General features: G+C 42.1%; 1 pseudogene; it reads right to left on the reverse strand.

The window, feature by feature from the left end:
• Positions 1–20,684, reverse strand: part of LOC141845972 (beta-galactosidase 1-like) — a 23,845-nt pseudogene extending 3,161 nt beyond the window's left edge.
• Between the last annotated feature and the right edge of the window lie 5,476 nt (positions 20,685–26,160).

The following is a 26,160-nucleotide window of genomic DNA, read 5'->3' on the forward strand; positions in this document are numbered from 1 at the left end:
AATATATTGTTTGATCCTTATTTGCTATTATTCTGCTTAGTAGCATGTACACTAGTGTATTCTTGAGTAAAGAATAAAAAATAGATGAGTCTATATTATGGATCCAACTGGTGATATGAGCACCAAAGTAGTTTTCAATTGGAACAAACTGTTGAGGTATCAATAAGGGAATGAAAGACAATTGAAAGATAGTTTAGAAGCTAAAAGTTTTTTCTAATGATATAGGAGAGCCACATCCCTCAACCAACTCAATAAAGAAACTAACTTGGTCAGGTCATGGCCTCCACATTACACGCTCTATAGGAACATCTCGACCAAGAACGTCCCTGTTCTGCTCACACGTTCTATGAAAACATTCTAGATCAAGAACATCCTTATTGTAATAGGAACACGCTCCATTTATACGCTCTATAGCAACATCCTACTTTGCCCACACGCCCTATGGGAGTATCCTCGACTAAGAACATTCCGCTCTTCTCACATGCACTAATAGGAGCATCCTGATCGAAAACATCCCCACTTTGGTCATACGCTCTACGGGAATATCCCAACTAGGAACATCCCAGCCCTACTCGCACACTCTATGGAAACATCCAGACCAAGAATATCCTCATCCTACTCACATTCTATGAAAACATCTCAGGACACGAACATCCCTACTCTGCCTACACACTCTATTGAGAACATCCCTGACCAAAAGCATCCCCACTTTGCTGATAAACCTGCCCCCCCCCCCTCCCCCTCAAGGATCGAACTCACTCCACCTTCACACAGTTAATTGACAATACGACAACCGTTACCTAACACGATCAAATGCCAACCAATAATACCTGAGTGATGGCAAGCAGACTAATAGTATGAAACCAATATTGTTGCCTCGTGGTTGGCTGACCCTATGATTAAGCTTAAGTGGCGCAAGGAGTTTAAGCTAAAGGGAGGGCCCAAATGCCGAAAGTATAAGCGAATAAGTCGCTAGGGAAGAAGGTACATGCGCTCAACCTTACTCTTTCATTTCTCTATTCTTTTACCACCAATGATGGTTTCACTTAAGCGGTGGTGTAAGATACTGAAAATTTCGTAATTTTGGAGCATGGGACTCGTCTTGCAAAGACGAAAATAACGAAACCAGATTAGGTCAAATCTGAAATTATTTGGTTAGTGAACCAAACGATGCAAGTTGAACCAACTTGGTTTAATTTGGGATGAAAGAGGTTCTGACAAAATAAAAGGGATGGAAAGATTCATCTCGCAAAGACGAATCAAACGAAACTGATTTGGATCAAATCGAAGGTCGTTTGGTTAGTGAACCAAGCGAACCGAAGTTAAACCAAGTTCGCTACAGTAACCGGTTTAATCATCTTAATAAACCATAGGTTTTTAATTGAGTTTAGCCCAGTTAAAAGCCCGATTAAATCAACCTATTGGATCCAATTTAAACTGAAACCCGAAACCCGTTGGGAATAAACAGTGGTTGCGACTTTTTGCTTCCGTCGCACGCGACCCGCGCCCACGTGCAGCATAAGGTAAATATAGAGGATCAAATTTTATATTTAAAAGCCTATGTTTTCCTAAAGGATCAAACATACAATTTATCAACATAATCACAAAAAGAGTACTCATGTAATGGTGTTTAAATTCTAATTTACAAAAAAGTTTTGAATTATTATAAGGTAAATATGAAGAAAAATAGGGACAATTGGCAAAAGAATTAAAACCAATTCAGATTTCTTAATAAAATTCTTTAATATGGCAAGCCATTAATAGATACTAGTAATATCTCCAAGGCTACTTACCTAATGAGACTATACAGCTGTCAAAGTGTATAAGTAATGTGTCTAGATTCCTCACATCCAAACATAATAAGGTTACCCAAGAAGAAACTTACATTTGCAATGAATTTATCAGAAGCAAAGAAATAATAAACATTCAATCCACAAATAATGTTAATAATCAACAATTAGTACCTGAAAATCTCAAGATAAGAAGAATTTTCTATCTATTGAAGGCCTTTATTGCATGAAGTACATCTATGTGCTTCCAAAGAGATTGATAATTAGAATATGTAACAACTTCAAAAACAAGAAAACAATGCTACTTTGGCCAATAATTATAGAAACCAAAAAAATTTATACTCAAAATAAGCAAGTCAAATTAATTAATTAATTAAAGAGGCTAGTCAAAACAAACAAAGATAATTTGCCAATCTATCAAATATTACATTAGGAAATGTCCATCAATGAGGTACATAATTGAACAACAAATGTAAAAAGACAGCCCAATGCACGAAGTTCACGCCAAAGCGGGGTCCCAGATAAGGGTCGGACTAGCCCAATTAAACAACAAATGTAGAATCATCAAAATTGCATATCATATAACCATGCAAGGAAAAATGTTATCTTCGTCTTCCTCCTATTTAGTCAAGGTAACAATGTAAAAATCACCCTTTGATATTAGTTGTTTCATTGATCTATGAATATTCATTTTAGGTTTATAATCAATAAATTTTTAAACATTGTGCTAATAATTCTTGACAAACAAAATAAACCATGCTACATTTGTAAATTGTTTTCATTTTTGTTCAAAGGCAACTTAGGCATAAGTTAAATGGAATTAGTTTAAGTTTTTTTATAGAAGATCAACTACTTAATATTTTAAGCTTACCTATTATAGCTCTAACATTGAAAACCATTTTTCTAAATTCAATAATTAGTATGTAATGCTCACCCTTACGTGGGCCTAGACAAACGCTACAGTTTTTCTTTTTCATTCATTTCATAAGTGACCACATACGAAAATCCTTAAAACTTCGCAGCAGAAAACATAAAGCATACAATCATGGCAAGGAATTTCATATGTGATATACCAATAAAACTTAAGGTGCATGTATTGCCTATATGTTAAGTTCAATCATAGCATGTCATTCTTAAATCAAACATTTAGACTCTTAAACATGCAAGTATAAAATTCATAATCATTAGATTTCTAGGATCTCTGCCAAGTCACCACTACACACATCTTTATCAGCTCTCCCCCTCACCAAATGCCACTCTTGCTCTTCTCTCCTTTGGCCGAGAGCTTTGAAGCTCTTTTTGTTAGGATCGGTTGAATAGCTAGAGGGGGGTGAATAGCGTTTCTCGATTTTTCTTGATCTTTCTCTGCACAGAGATTAGCGGAAGCAAAAATATAAAAGAGAAAGACAGAGATCAACGCTAACCCGGTTCGTTTACTTGGTATCCACCTCCGCAGAGGTGACTAATCCAAGGATCCACACGCACGCACACACCCGATGCACTATGAATCTTCTCCTTCTCGAAAACTCGAAGGCGGAGAAACCTTTACACCTTTTTCGATCTCCTCAATATGATATGAAAAATTATTTAGGAGGAGAGGAATAAAGCAGAGAGTATGGAACAAAAACGTCCACAAAAGAAGCACGAAAGAATGAAAGAATGGCGAAGAAGATGAGTTGTTCTCGTGCAGGCTTCTTTTATAATCTCTGCAACATCAGTCGACTGCTGGCAGGGCCAGTCGACTGATGCCTTCAATCGGCAACAAAATCTCGCATTAAAGTGCATTAAATGCTTGCCAATTTTCTGCAACGTTCAAATAGCAGTCGACTGTCCAAGACCAGTCGACAGTCGACTATCCATAACACCAGTCGACTGTCCAGTCGACTCCTGTCTTCCTCTGGCTCGACTGATCTTTCTGTGTGCGTCTGATTTATGAGCAGTCGACTGCTGGCAGGGCCAGTCGACTGGTGAAGCTGAAAAATCACATTTCAGCTTCTCTTGACCTAGACCTCGGCCTTCAAACATCTCCCACAGCCTCATGCCTCCCTGCACTAGCCTGAGATGCTTCCATCAGCTTTGTCATGTCAAGTCCTTGCCAAGACCACCCTTGGACTTCTCCTTGCCAAGACTACCCACTTGGACTTTTGCTTGCCAAGACTTCCCACTTGGACTTTTCCTTGCCAAGACTACCCACTTGGACTTTCCCTTGCCAAGACTTCCCACTTGGACTTTTGCTTTGCCAAGACCACGCTTGGACTTTCCTTGCCAAGACTACACTTGGACTTTCCTTGCCAAGATTACACTTGGACTTTCCTGCAAACTTGCATCACACATGTTAGATCAATAAGAATTGCCTAACTTTAAACATGGTTTAGCCAAACATTGAAACTCAATGCACTTGGGGCAACTATTGCACCAACACTTTTCTCCATTGTGGCCGAAAGGTCTTGAAGACCTTTCCTTCCTCCACCAAGCTTTCAAGGCAAGGGAATCTAGGGCTAGGGCTTGAAGGCTTTAGGGAAGCAAGGAAGAGGAACCAAGGAGCTCTTAAGTTAAAGGGCTTCTTCTTCTTGTGTTGAGGGTAAAAACTCTAAGAAATCCAAAGAACCTATGTAAGTCTCCCCTCACTTGCAACATAATGGTTCAATTGCTTGTTTATGGATGTTTATGCTTTAATATGTGATGTGTTAAAAGAATCATGAAGAAACTTTGTTGATAGGTTTCGGCCAAGGCATGATCTAGGGCTTAAAGAATGTTTTAACCTCAACTAATGATAGAAATTTCTATATAATGATGTCTTATGATGATTCAAGTTTTCCATGCGGTTAAAAACCTAGGATTTCATGCTATGAAGTATTCGGCCCAAACCTAGACAAAAAGGGTTTTTAAACCTATCTAAAGGGTCTAAAGAATACTTGATGGTTTCTTATCATGATCTAGGGTTCCATGTGATTAGATCTAACCAAGGATTTCATGTTTTAGGGTTTTCGGCCATGGTAGGTTTTTAAGGTTTCAAGCTATGTTTTGACTAAGCTATGTTTGCATATGATATGAAATGTTTTCTTATGATGATTCAAGGATGCATGAGGTTGAAAACCGAGGGTTTTAAGTTGGAGGGTATTCGGCCAAACCAAGGAGTTAAAACTTTAGGTTATGTTTTAACCTAGCTATGGTTATAAATGATATATCATGATGTTTTATGATGGTTTAGGTATCCATGTGTTTAAACCAAACCTAGGGTATTTCTTGAAGATGAGGCTCGACCAAGTAAAAGGTTAGGGCAAGTGGTGCTCTAGCAAAGGAAATGGTGACATAGGACAAGTGATGGTTTACCATGCTTAGGGTTAAATGGAATAGCTTTAACCCATGTTCCATGTCTTGGAAGTTTCGGCCAACCATAGAGTTTAGGGTTTAATTCATGCTAAGGCCCTAACTAGGGTTGCAAGATATGAGTTATGGTGATTAAAGTCTATGTGGTTAAACCGTAACCTAAGGTTGCCATTGCTAGGTTTCGGCCATATGATGACAACTAGGGAAGAGTTGGATTTTAAACTCAACCATAGTTACAAATCCTAGTTAAGGATGTCTTATGATAATATGATTTATGAAAGTGTATGGTTTAGGCGAAGAACCTAAGAAACCCTAGGAAGATTCGGCTAACCCTAGGGAAATTAGGGTTTAGTTGGGTTAAGGTTTCATGTATGATTAACCATGATTAGCTGTAGCTAAACATGGGTGGATGTTAAATGGAATAAGTTTATGTAACATGGTAAAGGAAACCAATATGTTTTGACTAACCCTATAAGAATTAGGATTTTGGTCGAATAAGGGTTTCAATAATGTTAACCATAATGTTATATTTTATCTCATGCCAAGGCTTAATAATGAGATCATGATATGATGTAACATGCTATATGAAATGAAAGAATGCATGAATGTTCATGAAGCTATGATAAAGACCAAGGTCTTTTAAAGAAATGAAAGGAACATTCATGATGAAAATGAAAAGAAAGCATGTACAATATTATTTTACTTTAATTCATGGCTGGTACCCGACTTCCAAGGTTGTCATTAAACAAATCCAGGTGACCAATTCCAAGGTTTTGAGCCTGGTAAGACCAAGGTCTTTAACCTCGTAGGACTGGTGGCTCGTTACCCAAGTTGCTATTAGGGAGCGCGCTTTGGTACCAAGTCGGGGATCCCAAACAATGATGATAATGATTATGTTAATCTATTATGAAATTATGTTTTTAAAAAAAAGGCATTTTCATCAATTGCATGTTTATGATTTTAAATGATAAGGATGAAAGATTAATGTTCATGTGCTTTATGAAATGCTTAAATGTCTCCATGCTTATATGGTTATGAAATGTTATGTTGTATGTGACGTGTGGATTTTGTGAGTAGGAAAGGAGCTTACTAAGCCTTGTGCTTATAGATACTTTCTTATGTTGCAGATCCCTCTAGCAGTCATTAAACGAAGGGAAGCAGCAGGAAAAGGCTAATGAAGATGTGTGTGGGGGGTGACTTGGCAAAGTCTCGGGCAAATTATCTTTATGTTGAGTGTTGTTGCTAAGATGTTTTTAATATCAACTTAATAGCTAGACAATGGATGCATAATATATGTTGTTTATCACATATGAAATCACTGCATGTTATGTTTTATGTTTTTCCGCTGCGAAGCTTCGTGGTTTTTCGTATGTGGTATTAGATAAATGAATGAAAAAGCAAACTGTAGCGTCCGTCTAGGCCCACGTAAGGGCGGGCGTTACAACACTACCAATCCAATCCCCAAATTATATTATGGGTTCCTTCTTATTATATGCATTGCTCCCCGTGTTTAAGATATCGTATGTCCATCAATTATCTGAGTTCACTAACAACTCAATAATCGACATCTAAGACCTTGAATAGTACCATTCAACCTTATTGTCAGCCGGACTAAGTCCACTTGCAAGATTTGACTTGACAATCCTTATGAGCTCTTCAAGGGGACATCATCAGCCCTACTGGGATACGGATTTCTTCTATAATTAATGGCACACCGTATAGATAATAACATCATCCAACTTACCGAGAATATTTGATCTGACGGAAAGATCTCACCCTTTGATAAATCAAAGCAATAATTACTAAGTATAGGTGCCCATTTATTACATCGGGATTAAGAGTGCATAATTATAATAACAGAGGTCTTGTTCAATTTGTGAGTCAGTGTAAATCGAACAACCTCAATGGTCCTACTCAATACACACAAAGTGCACTAGTGTAATTCTACAGTCAAGACAGACAGTCACCGAATTACACTACAACCGTTCCCGATGGTTTGTCCAAAGCCATCTTGGTTGTGAGCCTTAGTTTATAATTCACAAGGGACCGATAATCATGGTCTTCTGTGTCTCACAGACACCAAGTTATCTACAATGTAAATTAAGAGGACTTTATTGTAAAATACACTATTGCAATCATTTGACCAAAACATGATACTTTATTTCATAAATGTTTATATACAAAAGAGCAAGTCTTTTCAGTATACATCCTAACAGTATGATTTAAATCATAAACTTGGTATAATTATAATCAAATCAAATCTTCTTATCCAGATTTGATTAGAAAAATCATAACCAATTTTGTCTACGGAAGAGATAAAATTATAATTCAAATCAAATCAAATCTCATCCAGATTTGATTCTAATCAAATCAAATCTAATTATCCAGATTTGATTCTAATCAAATCTCATTCAGATTTGATTCTAATCAAATCAAATCTCATCCAGATTTGATTCTTATCAAATCAAATCTCATCTAGATTTGATTAGAAAAATCATATTAATTTTCTCTGTGGAAGAAAATTAATAATTTCGTAACGGAAATTTTAATAAAAATTTCTTAACAAAATTTTTCTCCAGAAAAATAATTTCAGAAATTCTTAAAATTTCCTATCCGAAATTTCATATAATTTTCTTAAGTGGACACGAGGTTTTATCCAGAGGCTACAGCAGGGACCTAGAGGAGAAATTGGTTTTGGCCTCCTAATGGACTTGGGCTTCCTGTGTTCTCCCTGAACACTCAACTTCAAGCCCATTAATAATAACTCATTCCACTAGAGAGTTATTATTGCACTACCGCACCAATTCCATATTATAGTATGAGCTCCTTCTTACTATAAGTACATTAATCTCCCTGTGTTTAATATATCGTATGCCCGTTAATTAAATGAGTTACTGACAACTCGAATTTAATCAACTTTTAATCCAAGAGTAGTACCACTCAACCTTATTATCATGCGGACAAGGTCCACCTGCAGGGTTTACATGATAATCCTTATGAGCTCCTCAAGAGGACATCATCAGCCTAGATTATAGGACACAATTTCCTTCTATAATCAACAACACACCATGTACATAATACTACTTCCTAACTCATCGGGCCTTTCGATCTATCGTTCTAATCTCACCCTTTGATGAATCAAAGAAGTACATACTAAGTACATGTGTTTGTCATTATATCGGGATTAAGAGCATGTACATCTATAGTAACAGAGGTTTAGTTCGATTATATAGTCAGTATAAATCGAATAATCCTCAGATGGTCCTGCTCAATACACACTTAGTGTACTAGTGTAATTCTATAGTCAAGACAGACTAAGACCAAATTACACTACAACCACTCCAATGGTTTGTCTAATCCATCTTGGTTGTGAACAATGTTTATAATCTATAAGGAACTGATAACATGGTCTTTTGTGTGTGACTCCGCACACCATGTTCGTCTATAATATAGATTAAATGGACATTTACATAAAAACTAAATGCAAACATTGACCAAATATGATTTTTATTTCAGAATGTTTATTTACATAGCTAGGATTCTGGTATACTTTCCAACACATCCACCTCCAGCCAGGGACATTGGGAGAGTCATTTTACTGTCTATTTATCAGTTTAGATTAAATTATGCACATTAGATGTTTGTTTAAATTCCCCTTACAATTTTGGATGTTGATTGTTCTTAGTTTTCTTTTGTTTACTTGTTGATGCATTTATTTAATACTACTTAGTTAGGGGATTCGGTATTAATTAAGTTGACGTTCTCATTTTACAACGATAATCTGAGCGCGCATTAAGCCCCGAGTTTGATGATTTTGCTTTAGACAGGTCGAAATTCTGAGCCTCGAGCTCGATGACTTTGCCTTACGACAGGCCAGAACTCTGAGCCCCGAGTTTGATGACTTTGCCTTACGACAGGCCGAAACTCTGAGCCCTGAGCTCGATGACTTTGCCTAATGACAAGTCAAACCTTCAAGCCCTGAGCTCGATGACTTTGCCTTGTGATAGGCCGAAACTTCGTGCTTGAAACTCGATGACTTTGCCTTACGACAGGCCGGAACTCTGAGTCCCAAACTCGATGACTTTGCCTTACGACAGGCCAGAACTCTGAGCCCTGAGCTCAATGACTTTGCCTTAAGATAGGCCAGAATTCAGAGCCCCGAACTCAATGACTTTGCCTTACGTCAGGCCGGGACACTGTGCACTGAGCTCGGAGAACTTGTCTTGCGAAAAGGAAAGATATTCCACTGGTCATTTTTAATCAATGTGGCGATGCTGCTCTTGGCCTAATCAGAAAGTTCAGCACATATTGGTATGCTTCAAATTAACACTTAGATACGATGGTCTTGGGTAATTACTCAGGGGTTGAAACTTTATAATTGGGCACTTCTACAACTTGATTAGACTTTTCCTCAGCAGATGGGCTTACAACAACAAAAATATGGACTTCGCCTTCGGGCTGAGCAACCTTCTGAGCTCCTACCTCGGCCGCTGAAGACTCAGCAACTTCGTCCGTAACCCACCAACTGTCAGTGGTGGAGAGGTCTCATTTCAAATGTTTGCTGACCGCAGCATTCAACATAGTTTGACCTACAATAGGAAAGAAAGAATTAGTTAGTATTAAAAATTAACTTCATAAGAAAATAAGAGGACTTACTCAATGATTCATCCAATAGGATGACATTTGCCTACTCGATATAGGAGAGCTTCATTACTCACCAACAGGTTTACATCAAATTTCAGACCAGACAAGATTTCAGTTGTAGAGGGCTGAGGAGGTGGTGCTGAACGCCAAGAAGTCGGCCAAGTATAAGGCTGAGGTGGCTTTATGAAGAAGAGCCTATTCTTCCATCCTTTATGGGAGGTCGAGTACTTGGTCAAGAAATTACAATCAAGTCTCACCGTAAGGTAGATAACTCCAAACTCTCCCCGCTTAGGATAAAAGAAATAATGGAAGAGCTGAGGATTAAGGGGAATTTGATAAATTTGGAAGATTATAGAAGCACTACAGATTAGACAATAAGAATTTAGGGCTAATTGGGATAAAAAAATTTGAAAGTGCGTGACTAGGTTTTGAAGGAAAGGGAATAGCGAAAATCGTAAATCCCCTTCTAGCTATCCTTGAAAGAAGGTAACATAGCCAGGAGGAGATTCATGAGGTCGCTGATCAGGAGATGAAAGTCTAATCCTATGGTCTAAGGGGATGCCGAATTGTTCCCTAAGTAGTATTTCGTCGTCCACTCACGATAAGGAAGACTCTTGAGTCTCGTACCAGGGGATGAATGTGGCCATAAGACGAGGCAGAAGAGCAAGGTTAAAGCGGAGAAACTAGATCAAAACACAAAACCTAAACCTCAAAGATCAAACGGGCTAGGTTAGAGCGGAGAACCTAGGTCTAAGCACAAAACCTAAACCTCACGGATCAAGCGGACTAGGTCATAGTGGCAGAGCTATAAGAGCTACAAACCTAACACCTAAAACTCACCAGACAACTAGGAGAATGAAGAAGATGCAAAAGTTGAAGAGAAGTGTACTCAGAAGGACAAAACTTACTAGATGAGAATGGAGAAGTTGAAGGAGGAAGACAAGGGCACGAGGTTGAGAAATTACCTTTCTTGACAGTTTGTACGAACAACAACTACAACTACAAAATTCATCAATAGATACAAGTGATGTAGAAAAAAATTAAAGAGAGTAAATTTGCATTCTAGTTTGGAATCTATGTAAGTTAGAGATCTAAATTATTTTCTTCAAGTATATTATATAATCGATAATTGATATCATAATTAAATTTATAAGTGAAGGATCGTAGAATATCAAAATGTGCAAGATGTAAGGATAATGAATCTTGCATTAGGACCTCTCCATAAGAGTCTACTATAGTTACTATGTTAATGACTTCAAATTTCAACTAGCACAACATGATTCACATACACTTACATATAATTTAGGTGTTTACAAAAAAGGATCTATCAACAACACTAATTCATGTGCTAGTGATTAGCAATCGATGGAAGATCGAGTTAAGACATTGATATGTGCGTAGCATATATATATATATATATATATATATATATATATATATATATATATATATATTTCTGATGTTTACATTGTACATCTTTCTGTATTTCATAATTATTTCTTACGTTTGTCACATCCTTTATTTACGAGTTAGGCGTGTTTTCTTCATCTCCTAGTTTGGAGGTCTGCTCTTATTTTTATACTTTTGCAGGACAGAAATGGAGCGGAAAAGGTGAAACAAAAAATCAATCGAAGACAAGGCAAGATAAGGTCGTGCCTCTAAGGCACGGCCGTGTCTTAGACTCCAAGGTCATGCCCCCCAGGGCACGACCGTACCTTAGCAACAGAGTAGCAAATTCCCATGGCCGTGCCCACCAGGCACGACCGTGCCTCTATCCGTGCCTCACCAACAAAGCAGCAACTGTCCATGGGCGTGCCCACTAGGCATGGTTGTATCTCCGTTTACAGAAGAAGGCTTGTGTTTGGCTATGCCTAACAGGCACAGCCGTGCTTGCCTCCAAGCTGCTAACATGCCATGGCCGTGCCCAATTTTCCAGGGTCCAGCAACCCCTGGTCGTGCCTACCAGGCACGGCCATGTGACGGGGGTGTGCTAGCCGTGTGCCCTGGGTCGTGTGGCTAGATACGGTCGTGTAGCGAAGGTTTGATAGTGGGGGACATATAAATACTCTCCTAAATTGCCCTAAAAGCGGGGAGAGACCTTGGGAGTGAAAAGGAGCCACCGTAGACACCATTCGGAGCAAAAATTGACAATCCATCCGTCCTTTCGGGGCTACTCTGCTGCATCCATTCCACCGTCAATAGAGGAGCTTGCAAGGCGAAGAAGAAGACATCTATTGATAAATTTTATTTCCTTTTTCTAGGATCTAAAATGTATTTCTTTACATCTTCTTCATGTTGTATCCCCTCTTTCATGGAGTCGAACCTTATATTCTAGGATGTATGAGGAATCGAGGTGTGTTATGGATGATTATCACTATGAATTTGTATTTACCATGTTCTATGATTTACTTATGCATTTGCTTTATGGATATTGTGCCTTGTGCTTATTTGATGATATGATTGTGAATGGTGTGAATCTATAAGGATGAGGATGAATTGTGGTTTATAAAAAATCTTAGGATCGTATGACCAGGGTGCCTTGTGACAGAAGGTGAACCTTTAATCGGACTTTCCGAGGAAATTCTTAGATTGCAATCAATCTTTGTGAGAGATAGCTAATAGTTATTGATTGTTAGGTAGAGGTCCTTAATTGGATACCCAGTGATAGGGGGTAGGACACTAATAGTATGCTGGAGTGCCCGATGACAGCAGGAGAGCTATAACCAGGCTATCTGGGGTCATCTCAAACTAGCAATCGTAACGTTAGAGGATTATTGATTTATTCCGAGGAAACCTGACGAGGTCTAATTGGATATTTTGGTTAGAATCTCTGCAAATGTATGAATATTGAGGAATGGTAAGGAGTCCACAGTCAATCAAACATAATCTCGAGGAATCCGAAATCCTAGGATCATTTTTCCAAATCCTGTCACTAGTTGATTTACTTCGATTGAGGTTTAGGTGCTCCACTACACTCTCACTTTCCCCAATCTCAACCAAATATACATGATCTCTACACTCTTCTTGTGATTGTTTAGTGATAGATTCCTCGGTCCCTGTGGTTCGATATCTTTTATTACTTGACGACATTCCATATACTTGTGGAGTTCCATCAAGTTTTTCCAAACTTATGGACCTCATCACGGAGACTCAAGATCAAACGAGCAGGTGACTTCAAACCTACCGACAACGCATGAGCCAGATCTACAACAAGTGAGCAATCCCTCGCTCCTCTCACGTTGGGGACTTCGTATGGGAAATAAGAAACCTATGAGGGAGGTCGGGAAGCTCAAGCTGCGATGGGAGGGACCCTACCGCGTCACCTGTCGACTTTCTAGCAGGTCTTATTACTTAGCCGACCCACGGGACAATGAGCTCCCGAGGCGATGGCATGCTACGCATCTACGCCCTTACCATATTTAGTGTGTAACACTCAGTGTCTTGTTTCCATGCCTATCTCTCATGAATAATGCAGGTTCCCAAAACCATCTAGCTTACTTGGCCCTCTCAGCCCCTCGCTGATGACCCCACCTTACTACAGGCTCAAACAACTCGACTTCCAACGACCTCTCTTACCTGGCCCTCTCAGCCCCTCGCTGATAGCCCTGCCTTACTACAGGCTCAGACAGCTTGGCTTCTAACGACCTCGCTTACTTGGCCCTCTTAGCCCCTCACTGATGGCCCCGTCTTACTACAGGCTCAGACAGCTCGGCCTCTAACGACCTCGCTTAGATACTCCCTCTCAGCCCCTCGCTGATGGCTCGACCTTACTGCAGGCTCGGACAGCTCGACCCCCACCGGTCACGATCGCTAAGCCCTCTCTGCCCCACTCCCAGATGAGTTAGTTTTCTTTAAACGACTCTCGCGGCTACACTCGCCGATGGCTTGGCCATGATTTGTAAGCCCTCTTGGTCCCACTCACCAATGGCTTGATTTTCTCTAAACGTCCTCAACAGCCCTCTCGGCCACACTCGCTGATGGCTCAGCCATGGTTTGTAAGCCCTCTCGGCCTCAGTCGCTGATGGCTCGGTTTTTTCTCAACGACCTCAACAGCCCTCTTGGCCCCACTCATCGATGGTTTGGCTTTCTCTAAACGGCCTCAACAGCCCTCTCGGCCACACTTGCCGATGGCTCAGCTATGGTTTGTAAGCCCTCTCAGCCCCACTCGTCGATGGTTCGATTTTCTCTAAACAACCTTAATAGCCCTCTCGGTCATACCGTCGATGGCTTGGCCATGGTTTGTAAGCCCTCTTGGCCCCACTCGCCGATGGTTCAATTTTCTCTAAACGGCCTCAACAACCCTCTCGGCCACATTCACCGATGGCTCTGCCATGATTTGTAAGTCCTCTTGGCCCACTCGCCGTTGGCTCGATTTTCTCTAAACGACCTCAACAGCCCTCTCGGCCACACTCACCGATGGCTCGGTAATGATTCGTAAGCCCTTTCGGCCCCACTTGCCGATGACTCGATTTTCTCTTAACGACCTCGACAGCCCTCTTGGACCAACTCGCTGATGATTCAGTTTTCTCTAAACAACCTCAACAGCCCTCTCGGCCACACTCGCCGATGGCTCGGTCATGATTTGTAAGCCCTCTTGGCCCCACTCGTCGATGGTTTGGTTTTCTCTAAATGACCTCAACAACCCTCTCGAGCACACTTGCCGATGGCTCGGCCATGGTTTGTAAGCCCTCTCGGCCCCATTAGCTGATGGTTTGGTTTTCTCTACACGACCTCAACAACCCTCTCGGCCACACTCGTCGATGGCTCGGCATGATTTGTAAGCTCTCTCGGCCCCACTTGCCAATGGCTCAATTTTCTCTCAACAGCCTCAACAACCCTCTCGGCCACACTCGTCGATGGCTCGACCATGATTTGTAAGCCCTCTCGGCCCCACTCGTCGATGGCTCAGTTTTCTCTCAACGACCTCGACAGTCCTCTTAGCCCCACTCACCGATGGCTCAGCCATAATTTGTAAGCCCTCTTGGGCTCACTCGCCGATGGCTCAGTTTTCTTTCAACGACCTCGACAGCCCTCTCGGCCCCACTCGTTGATGGCTCGACCGTGATTTGTAAGCCCTCTCAGCCCCACTCGCCGATGGCTCAACTGTGGTTTGTAAGCCCTCTTGGCCTCACTCTAGATGGCTCGATTCCTCTACGCGGCCTCAACAACCCTCTCGGCCATACTCGCCGATGGTTCGGCCATGGTTTGTAAGTCCCCTCGGCTTCACTCGCCGAGGGCTTGGATTTCTCTCAGTAGTTTTGACAGACCTCTCGGCTCTACTCGTCGACGGCTCGGTTATCTTAGCGATCCCTCAGAAAGTCCCCTCAGCCTTACTTAGCGATGGTTTAATTCTTTCGGCTCTTGCACAGATGACCCATGTTCTCCTAAACAACTAGGACATCGCTCACTTATAGCATAAAAATCGGACGACTTAAATTGCAACCCTCAATTCATTCATTGTGACAAGAGGACATTACAAAAGAAAGAGAGAAGAAAAATGACCAGAGGTGAATCCCTAGGCACTGTCCTGTTCATCCCAGTCGCGTGTATCTCGCCAACTGCTCGGTGACAGCCTCGGGGATGGAGCTGAGGCAGGTTTTGCCTTAGCTAGTTCATGATATTTACCGCTTCTTAATAATACTTCTCCACTTGCGCGATCCACCTCTCGATGGTCTCCTCGGCCTCCTTTTTCTCCTTAGCTGATACAGTTGCCTCTTTATGAAGGCGCGGTCCATGATTGTTTAGGTAGGCTGAACTGGGAGAATGCGACAAAAAGAAGGAAATCTTGAATGATGATTAGCAAACCTTCGTACTCTCGATATATATATAGTCCTAAACCTAGACGGTGAGCCGTCCGATCGTGTCTTTGCTTTATCAGGCGTATGGAGATTGATGCCATTCTAGCGTCATTAATGCTAGTAGGTATGGAAGGCGAGGGGTGTGGTGACTCACTTTACGCCACCTCTTGTGCCCAATGGCAGGAGGTTTCTCGGTCGTCTATAGATGCTGATGCAATCAAGACTCGACATGCACAGAAAATGAAAGGAGCGACGATTCATCTTGCACCAGCCCTCACATCCACCAGTAGGAGAGATGCTCGCGCAACCAATGATAGGAGAGATGCCCGCGCAATTAATGGCAGGAGAAATGCCCTAGCAGCCAATAGTCAGAGAGATGTGGAGGTCTGACAACCGTCAGATGAGAAGCAACATCCATCTAGAGATAAGTGCGGATCTTCTCCCCTCACTGTACCATCCCCTGCACGCCTGTTTTCCTACACCTCCCACCTATTAACCAATATTGGCTATGTTGGCGATCTGGATCTCCGTCCTGCGATCCGGATTCTATCCGATCCGAAGAACATAGAACTCCACAGAACAAAAAAAATTTAATCCCGCCTTGGATCAATTGACAAAGTCTATAAGGAAGACTAGATCAATCGATCCTTCAGGATCGCCGATTCCTAAATTATTGTCTACGGTTTATTTAACTAATTCTAGTAAATTAAAACTGCGGAATAAATAAAATTTACCAGAACCCGTAATCGACTTCGCTGCCTTCCGATGTATTCCTTTCTTCTTCCTGGACGTTGGGTGGACAACGATCCTCCAGGAGCAAGGACTGCAAAACCTCCGGATGAAGAACCTTTGGATCACCTTTCTTCCTTTCGCTTTGGCTTCACCTTGGCTTGTCTTCTTGCTAGGTCCGGCCACCTCTCTTGGATAGAAGATCCGGCCACCTCAAGAGGAGAAGGTAAAGGGGCGGTGGAAGAAGAAAACAAAGGAGGAAGAAGAAGAATGAAAGGGGCGGCGGCTAGGGTTAGGGAAGAGAGGGGCGGCGGCCACTTCTCTTCTCTTGATGTTGTAACTCCTGTACCGCCCCCTTCAAGCCTTCTTTTATAGCCTTACGCCCAAGAACAAGCACCCCTTGCCAATTCTTAAGAACTATTCCAATTTGAATTAATTCCAATAATTATTTCCAAATTATAGAAACATCTTAAGTCTAGGTCATTGGATTTAACTTGCTTGGTTTCTAGCCGTTAGATCTTTATGGAAATAACAAAAATATTTATTACCAACTTTATCTAATATGGCCGGCCATTAATATGAATTATTTCCATGAATTAATTTCATATTAAAAGAATAAAACTTAACCGAAAAGATCTCATCCATCGGATGTAACTTGATCTCATCTAACGGTTACGTTATAATCTCTTTTAATATAACTTGATCTCTTCGATCCAATGGCCATGATGTATTCTCTTGGGCGTGTGGTTCAATGAACCAGCTCTGGTTCACCTCGTGAACCGGTTCTTCCTTCCAAAGAGAATTAAAACCGAACCGGATAGATCTCGTCCATCGGAGACGACTTAATCTCATCCAACGGTTCTAATCTATTCTCTTCTATTCCTCTTTATTTATTTCGATCCAATGGATGCAACTTGATCTAATCCCACGGATACAAGTTGATCTCATCCATTAACTCATCCTACGGTCGAGAACCAATCTCATCCAACGGTCGAGATTCAATCTCATCCGACGGCTGAGAACTAATCTCATCCGATTGATTGCATCCTTTTGAAGATGTCTTTAGGCTACAGCGGGGACCTCGAGGAGGTATTGGATCTGGCCTTCTGATGGGTTTCGGATCCCGTATTCAACCCCGAATACACACCTACATCCATCAACAACGATCCATTCCACTAGAGGATCATTGTTGCACTACCAATCCAATCCCCAAATTACATTTTGGGTTCCTTCTTATTATATTATGCATTGCTCCCCGTGTTTAAGATATCGTATGTCCGTCAATTATCTGAGTTCACTGACAACTCAATAATCGACATCTAAGACCTTGAATAGTACCACTCAACCTTATTGTCAGCCGGACCAAGTCCACTTGCAAGATTTGACTTGACAATCCTTATGAGCTCTCCAAGGGGACATCATCAGCCCTACTGGGACACGGATTCCTTCTATAATTAATGGCACACCGTATAGATAGTAACATCACCCAAATCGGAATATTGATCTGACGGAAAGATCTCACCCTTTGGTAAATCAAAGCAATAATTACTACCTATAGGTGTCCATTTATTACATCGGGATTAAGAGTGCATAATTTATAATAACAGAGGTCTTGTTCAATTTGTGAGTCAGAGTAAATTGAACAACCTCAATGGTCCTACTCAATGCACACAAAGTGCACTAGTGTAATTCTACAGTCAAGACAGACAGTCACCGAATTACACTACAACCGTTCCCGATGGGTTGTCCAAAGCCATCTTGGTTGTGAGCCTTAGTTTATAATTCACAAGGGACTGATAATCATGGTCTTCTGTGTCTCACAGACACCAAGTTATCTACAATGTGAATTAAGAGGACTTTATTGCAAAATGCACTATTGCAATCATTTGACCAAAACATGATTTCTTATTTCATAAATGTTTATATACAAAAGACCTAGTCTTTTCAGTATACTTTCCTAACATCCTGATAATTTAAATAAGTACCAGCATGACCCGATCTGTATATTCACTCGACCTCACATAATTAGGCCTTCGCGATGAACCAGCTCATATGCCTGGATATGGCCATAGTTGATTTCCTGATCTTCGGCTACCCAGCTCATGCACCCCCTATGCCAATCTCTTATTCATGCTTGCTGACCTATCGAGACGACTAGATGACCCGTGGTTGGTATTATCTCAGGGACAAACATAGGAAGGATAATCGTTTAAGAAAGTGCACCCTTGCTGAGCAGAGAAGTATAATATTCCACGCTCGGCGCGCCTCAAACTGAAAAAGGCTAGGAATAAAGAAGCGCTTAGAGGAACTCGGTAAAGACTACAGACTATGATGACTCCACAAATTAATTGAAAATAGTTGGGGGTCAGTTGGGAAAGGATGAGATGAAAGAAAGTAGTTAAATCTTGGAGAAATGGCGAGATCAGGAACCTAAGTCTGCCTATAAGTTGACCGTGAAAATAAGTAAAGTAGCCCACGAGTGGCTCATGAGAGCGATCCTTAAGGGTCGGGATGATTAGAGAATGGTCGTTCGGGATGTGGCCGTGAATGGTAGACTAGGTCTCGTACCAAAGTTGGTTGGAAGCCATGAAAGTTGCTACAAGGGATTAAACTACACAAAGATTCGACGATCAGAAGAACAAGGACTTACGAAGAAAGGTGAAGCAACGGCGAAGAAGGAAGATCAGAAGACACGAGAGTTGGAAAGCCAAGCATCGAGGACTCAAATACTCAATAGAAGACAATTTTGCTTGGGGAGCCACCCCTTTTTATACTCAGGAGTGAATCTCGTAGGGTTATTGGGTCCATCTGTCAGCTATCGGATCATGAAGGTTATATCTTCGCAACTGATGACGGGCCACACCTCCATCCAATTCGATGGGAATGTTCGTTATCTTTCCCATGTCCCAGCGGTGATATTAGCCATTTATCCCAATGAAACCCGCAATCGTCATCGTTGGTAATCTGACATTATTAGACGTCCAATTTGACAATACAGATCCCATAGGCTATGTCGCACGCCTCCGTCATCATTATAGTATGACTTATGCCTATTTCAAGAAAGATTTTGTATCCCAGCCATTAAATGTCATCCTGTTGTTAATAATAGCCCATCATTTGGCCCGTAGCACCAGTCGGGGTTTAGTCCCGGTTAGGGATCCCTAAGTCGAGGTAATGGTCACCCTTCCAGGAAGACTTAGGCATTCAAGCCCTGTTTTGATAGCCATATACAAAAGGGTCTAACAGATTGGTCTCTCATGCGGCTCTGTCTAATGAAGGATTGGGCAAATCGGTCTCTCACGCGACTCTGTCGAATGAAGGATTGGATAGATCAGTCTCTCACGTGACTCTATCTAATGAGGGATCAAACAAATCGGTCTCTAACGTGGCTTTGACTAAGAAGAGATCAGACCGGTTGACCCCTTAGCAACTTTTCCTCAAAATGGGTCAAGCAGATTGGTTGCCTTCACGCTGCAAGCCATCCTAGCAGACCGATTGTGGTCGGCTCGGCTAATTGCTTTACGCAAGATAGTCGTCTTAGCTTGACATCTCACTAGATGTTTCAGAGAGCCCACTCCTCGATACATGTCTTCATTCTGCCTCACCCGACCTATATACTAATTCCATCCAGTCAGAATATAAGAGATCAAACAGTAAGAGTAGACAAATGACTCAATCTCTAGTACATTAACAAGAGTAAAGATTACAAAACAGATGGACAAAGGAACAAACAAATATCGGGCCCTATATTTAGTCTTCCCCTTCTCCTCGGCAGATGAACTTGAAGATACTACATGTGCTCTCGGCTGCAGGGTCTCGGCATGAATCTGAGAAGGACCAGCCCTTGCTCGGGCATAACTCCGGACGATGACAGGCAGTATGTCCCATACACCAAGAAGGTCTAGAAAACTCAGATCACTATCTCGGGCAATCATCTTGGCCATCATGAACTGGCGTATGACACCCTTGAAACCATACTCCAACATTTTCCTTGAGTGTTGCACCAACCGATCAAAATACTCCTAAGATGACAAAAAGGCCCACTATTGCTCCGCCAGTCGAGTTTCTTCGTGGGCTCGGAGGTCAGCCAAATCAGATTTGATGGCCTCCAAAGCACTACGGGAAGCCTCCAACTTCGGGGAATAAGTCGAGCCTCTTGAACTTGAACATCAACCAACTGCCGACCCAACCGCTCGTTCTCTTGACGCAGTTGAGCCGCGATCACTGAAGCCTCGGCATCCTGACTGGCCCGGGCATAATCTGCTTCAATGCGGGCTCCTTGAACTTCCTTCTCCTGTCAGCAAGCATAACGAGCATTATCTCTCACCCGTTCTAGTTCTCTTTCCAGCTCACAGACCTGAGATGAAAGGTCCTGGGCCTCTAAGCCACTCATTTGCCCTGGTTTCTGCCTTTTTCAAGGCTTCACGAGAAAACACCAACTTGACTCTAGCCCTATCATTAGCCTCTGACCGCGGCCTCCGTTGGTGCTCGTTGCGCCACTTGATTTCAGAGGTGGGTGAGTTGGCTTTCTAAGCTAGCTTTGCGCTTCTCGACCCGAACTAAGTGCCGATAAAGAATTTTTTGCTGCATCACCGCCTATAAACACGGAAAGTACATTATGAGAATAGATAGCTATAAAACGATAGCAAGTATCTAACCTTCACATGAGCCTTACATAGGATTTCACTTAGATCCATCATGCCGAGCCGTGGAAGAACGCTCTCTTGATATGTGCGAAGGTGCTCAATTACAGTCTCGGTTGGTTCCCTAAGGCTCTCATCATCGTGAAAAAAGCACGGCTGACTATTTTCTGGTGGTGGATGAGGCGCTCTATCTCGAAGCACTAACCAGTCTTCCTTCAGTGGTGCTACAACCGACTCTCTAAGTCGCGGTGCCCCCGAGCCCTCACCCACTTTCCCCTTGCCCTTATCCTTGGTGCGGGGCAGGAGCAATGTGTTGAGTAGATGAACCCTCAACATGCTTGCATTTCTTGGAAGGCTCAGATATGGTAAGCGCACCTTGGGAGGGGCCCTTGAGCCGAGGGGTCCCTTCCGTTGGTCGGGTCCGCGTAGGCCTACTATTCTCAATGACCCCGGAGGTTGGAGAGGTAACTGTCGACTTGGTTAAGGTCTCTTCATCTTCACTCTGCTCTGTCTTCAGCCGTTTGCTGCCGGGCTAAAGCAAGGCTGGCCTCATGCTTCTGTCTCGCAGCTTCACTTTGAGCCTCTTGAAGCTCAAGGGCCCTGGCTGCTTCCCGAGCCTGTCGTTCGCGCGCTTGAAACGTCTCCCGGCTCTGTAGCTCCTCTACCCTCTTCTCCAAAGCCTTAATAGACTCTGCTGATTCCCGAGCTTGCAGCTCGCTCATCGGTGACCCCTCTCGACCCCGCAGCTCCGCCACCTGCTACCTCAAGGCTCGAAATTGGAGGCACGCCTCGGGGCAGCCGGTTGCGCACTTCCAAAAGTTCTTCAACCCAAAGGCCTGCTCTAGAGGTTCGATCCCACTTGAGGAATTTGTTCATTAACGTACTCAGCATAATTTGACTTGTACCAGCATATCCAGTTATTTAACAAAATGAATAACATCGAATGCCCAAAAAGACTTACTTGGTTAGTCCTCCAGAGGTGTGACAATTGGACTCAACCTTACCCGGTACATCAACGCTTCATTATCCACCAAGTTGTTAACATTAAACTTTAGGTGTTCTAAAAGTTTGGGTGTCTCTTGGAAGATTTGGGATGACTGATATTGACCCATTGGCGGCAAGGGTGGTAACTCTGAGACCCAGTAGGTCGGCCAAATGTAGGGGGTGGGAGAACAAGCGTAGAAGAACCGCTCCTTCCAATCCTTGTTTACAATAGGATATTCACTTAGGAAAGCATATCCCTGCTGAGCCACGAAGTAGAATACTTCGTGCTCGGCCTTCCTCAGACAGAAGAGAGCATTAAGAATGGACACATCTAGGGGAATTTGATATAGCTGACACAGAATGATTGCACCACAAATCAGGCGGAAGGAATTGTGCATGAGTTGGGATAGGTTTATGTGATAAAAGACTGCTAGGTCATGGAAGAAGGGAGGAAGCAGAAACCTAAGGTCTCCTTCCATTTGGCTAAGAAAGCAAGTAATGTGGTCAAGATGTGGCCTATGTGGGCGGGCGATGCTCGGGCAGAGGTATGAAAATTGATTGGTCGGCTGGAATGTGGTATTGAATGCGAAGGAGTTTTGCATCGCCTCTATCATGGGAGGAGCTCTGAAGTTCGTACCAATACGAGGGAGCAACCATAAATAAGAGTAGAAAAGTTAAAACTTGTGAACAAACCTAGTAGTAAAAGGAAGGGAACACAACAAAGGAGACGGGAAAACAAGAAGCAACGACAATAACCTCAATAACTTTGGATACGCCCCCTTATATACTAGCGTCGACAGAGCAACGTGGCTGCGTGAGCAACCACTCGATCAACATTATTACTTCTGAGCGGTTGAATCCATGTCGCACGTCCGACTAACCCTATTGGCTTAACCTCTCAATGCCTTTTCATCTCACATTTAATGTTGATCTTTGAACCTGACTAAGTGTCTCATCCTCACCATGAAAATTCTGACATTCCGTGACGTAGGGTGATGTGATGTCGCTTTTGACTATACGGATGCCACAGCACGCCGACTTCATTAATGCGAGGATATACTCCTCGATATCTATGTCGATCACGTATATAGATGCCTTAAATACGGCCAAACCTTGGATTGACGGCCAAAGCCCGACCCCTGCTTGGCCGTCTGACCCCACATTACTGAGCCCATTGATGCCTGCTGATCCGAAATGAATAGCCTTACCTATGACACTAGTCGTTGTCTAGTCAGTCCGCTAACGCCTCCTTCGACTAGACTTAAAGGGGAGGTTTGTGATATGACGGATCTTGAGTGGTCTTACGTGGTAGGAGAAGTCAAGAGTCAATATGATATGACAAGATAAGGTCAAGGGTCCAGCCCCCTTTGACCAGCTGATCCAACCACAGTCGCATCCGACCCGACTTCCACTAACTCGACCCTGCTTCCAGGGGTCTTCCAACCGACTCAAAGGTCATTCCAACAGCTCGGTGTAGTTTGGCCACTCTGTCACTCTGTCACCTAGCAACTTGGCAGCTCAGCCCCTTTGTCACTCGACAACTCGGCCACTCATTAGCTCTGTTAGCTCGGCACAGCTCGACGCAGCTTGGCCACCCTATCAACTCGGCTACTCTGTGGACTCAGCCACTCTGTCATCCAGCAACTCGGTAACTCGACCACTCAGTAGCTTTGTCAGCTTGGCACAGCTCGGCGTAGCTTGGCCATCCTGTCAAGTCGGCCACTCTATCAACTCGGTCACTTTGTTACTCTAGCAGCTAGGCTATGCTTGGCTACTTTGTCAGCTCAGCCATCTTACCACTCCTTCAGCTCTACCGTGATCGGTCACTCTGCTCGGCCCTGGTCGACCCAGACCCCCTACCCGATCCTAACTCGGGTATGACCCCCCCCCCCCCCCCCCCCCCCTTTTAGCTACCCTCAGCACTAGAAGACAATCAAACGTGTGAACCCTGCCAAAGGGTCAGGGCGGTTACTAGGTTGTCAAACCCAGCTCCCTAGATCCTCTTTTGCTCCTGCTCACGGCTAAAAGATGAGAATAATCCGCACAGCTGAGTGATAAGGTGGTTATGAGGTGGCAGCTTTGGTCTCCTAGATGCCATCCTATCGACACACTTGCAGTAATTCACAAAACTTGTCCCCTCAAGGCACAACACCCTCCTACCTCGGGTCAGCCACACTACCGACAGTGGAGTTTGCTTTTAAATTACTGTTCTTACTTTCTATTCTTAATTTAATTGATTGCTTATCGGACTGTAAGATGGGTTTCTCCGCCTCCGAACGACGTTCGAAAATGAGATCACTAGTGGACGGACGCCTCCCGAATTAGGCCTTGGACGTACTAATCCTGGGGGGTTAGGAACCAAGTAAATCCCGCATATCCCCTGCATATTGTTTACTAATTCCGCTGCTTAAGTATTCTGATAGTTAACAAATGATTTCAAAAAAGCGATACATGCTATTCACCCCCCCTCTAACGCGTACACGATTCTACACGAACATCTTCTAAATAATCTACAAAGGAAAGGTACAAACTATTTTATTTCGCTACATAGTTATTTCCTTTGTATCTCTTTTCTATGGATCATGAATGCCAACATAAGAGTCCAACGATCCTATGCTTGATCAAGGTGTGCTTCGATTGGTCAAGAATTTGCTTGATCAATCAAGCACATGTCTGATCGAAGACGTAGGCTGCTTGGAAGGTTCTATTGCTGAAAAATTTTTGTTTGACAAGAATTGAACAGGACAGAATTTTAGACACCTTCAATCCATGACTGTATTTATCAGATTATCAAAAATATTCTTCTCAACATGCATTACATCTAAATTTTGATGGAGCAAATGATTGTACCAGTACGATAAATCCCAAAATATACTCCATTTAGTCCATTTATCTGTGCTTCCATATTGATAAGTTGTATCATATGGATCTTCAATAACAGATGGAAAGTTATGGACTCTATACCAAATTTGTTGACCTGTTAATCTCAATGGTGGAGGTGTTCTTTCCACTATATTTTTAGTGAATTCTTATTTATTCCTTTTGAATTTATGATTTAGTGGTAAAAATTATCTATGACATTCAAAATAACTCGCCTTTCTCCCATGTTTCAATTTGAATGATTTTGATCTCCCCATACATATTGGGCATCCTAAAATTTCAGGGTATTCCATCCTGATAACATGTCATAAGCCGAAAAATCATTTATAGTCCAAAACAGTGCAACCTTCATTACAAACATCTGATTAGTATGAACATTATATGTAGGAAAACCCTCATCCCATAATTATTTCAGCTCTACAATCAGTGGTTGTATATAAACATCAATTAACTTTTTCAGATTTTACGGGCCAGGAACAACCAATGCTAAAAACATATATGGTATTTTCATGCACATCCTAAGTGGAAGATTATATGGAGTTAATATAACTAACCAACAAGAATAATTTCTTCTTGATTTACCAAATGGAGCAAATCCATCAGCATAGAGACCCAATCTTATATTTCGAGTTTCCTTCGCAAAATCAGGATATGTTATATCAAAATTTTTTCATACCTCTGCATCTGATGGATGACACATTAAACCCTCTTCTGTTTGATGATTTATATGCTAAGTCATATGCTCAGCAGTGACTTCTAATGCATAGAGTCTTTGTAACCTAGGAGTTAAAGGCAAATAAAATAACTGACTATATGCTTTACGTCGTTGTTGACTCTTAGTGATTCTCTTGTACCTAGCTTGATTATAGAATTTGCATACATCTTCATCTTGATCTTCTTCCCAATATATCATACAACCATCTCTGCAAGCATCAATCCTTTCCACCGGAAGACCTAAATCTTTCACAAGTTTTTTTATACTGTAAAAATCAGTATACAAGTTATGATCACGCGAAGGTGCCTCTCCCATAACTTGAACAAAACCATTAAAATAATCTTCAGACACATTATGCACTCCCTTAACATTCATTAGTCTTGCAGTGAGAGATAATTTAGTGTGAGTGTCACAACCAACCCACACAGGTTTATCTACAACACTTAACATTTCTTGAAATTGCTGATATACCTCACTATTTAAATTTTCATAAGCAGTTTGTTCTTGTACCCCCTCAAATGATGATGTATAAGTAGAAAATATTTGTTCATCTATTGGAGGACAACTAGAACTTGTAAAAGTCAGATCAAGAAAGAAATTATGACCTCCTGCATCAATTATCATCCTCTGATATGGATTGAATTGAT

The sequence above is a fragment of the Curcuma longa genome, chromosome 15 (assembly GCF_044706935.1).
Source record: "Curcuma longa cultivar G26 ecotype Majalengka, Jawa Barat chromosome 15, ITB_CL_G26_1.1, whole genome shotgun sequence".
Classification (NCBI taxonomy): domain Eukaryota; kingdom Viridiplantae; phylum Streptophyta; class Magnoliopsida; order Zingiberales; family Zingiberaceae; genus Curcuma; species Curcuma longa.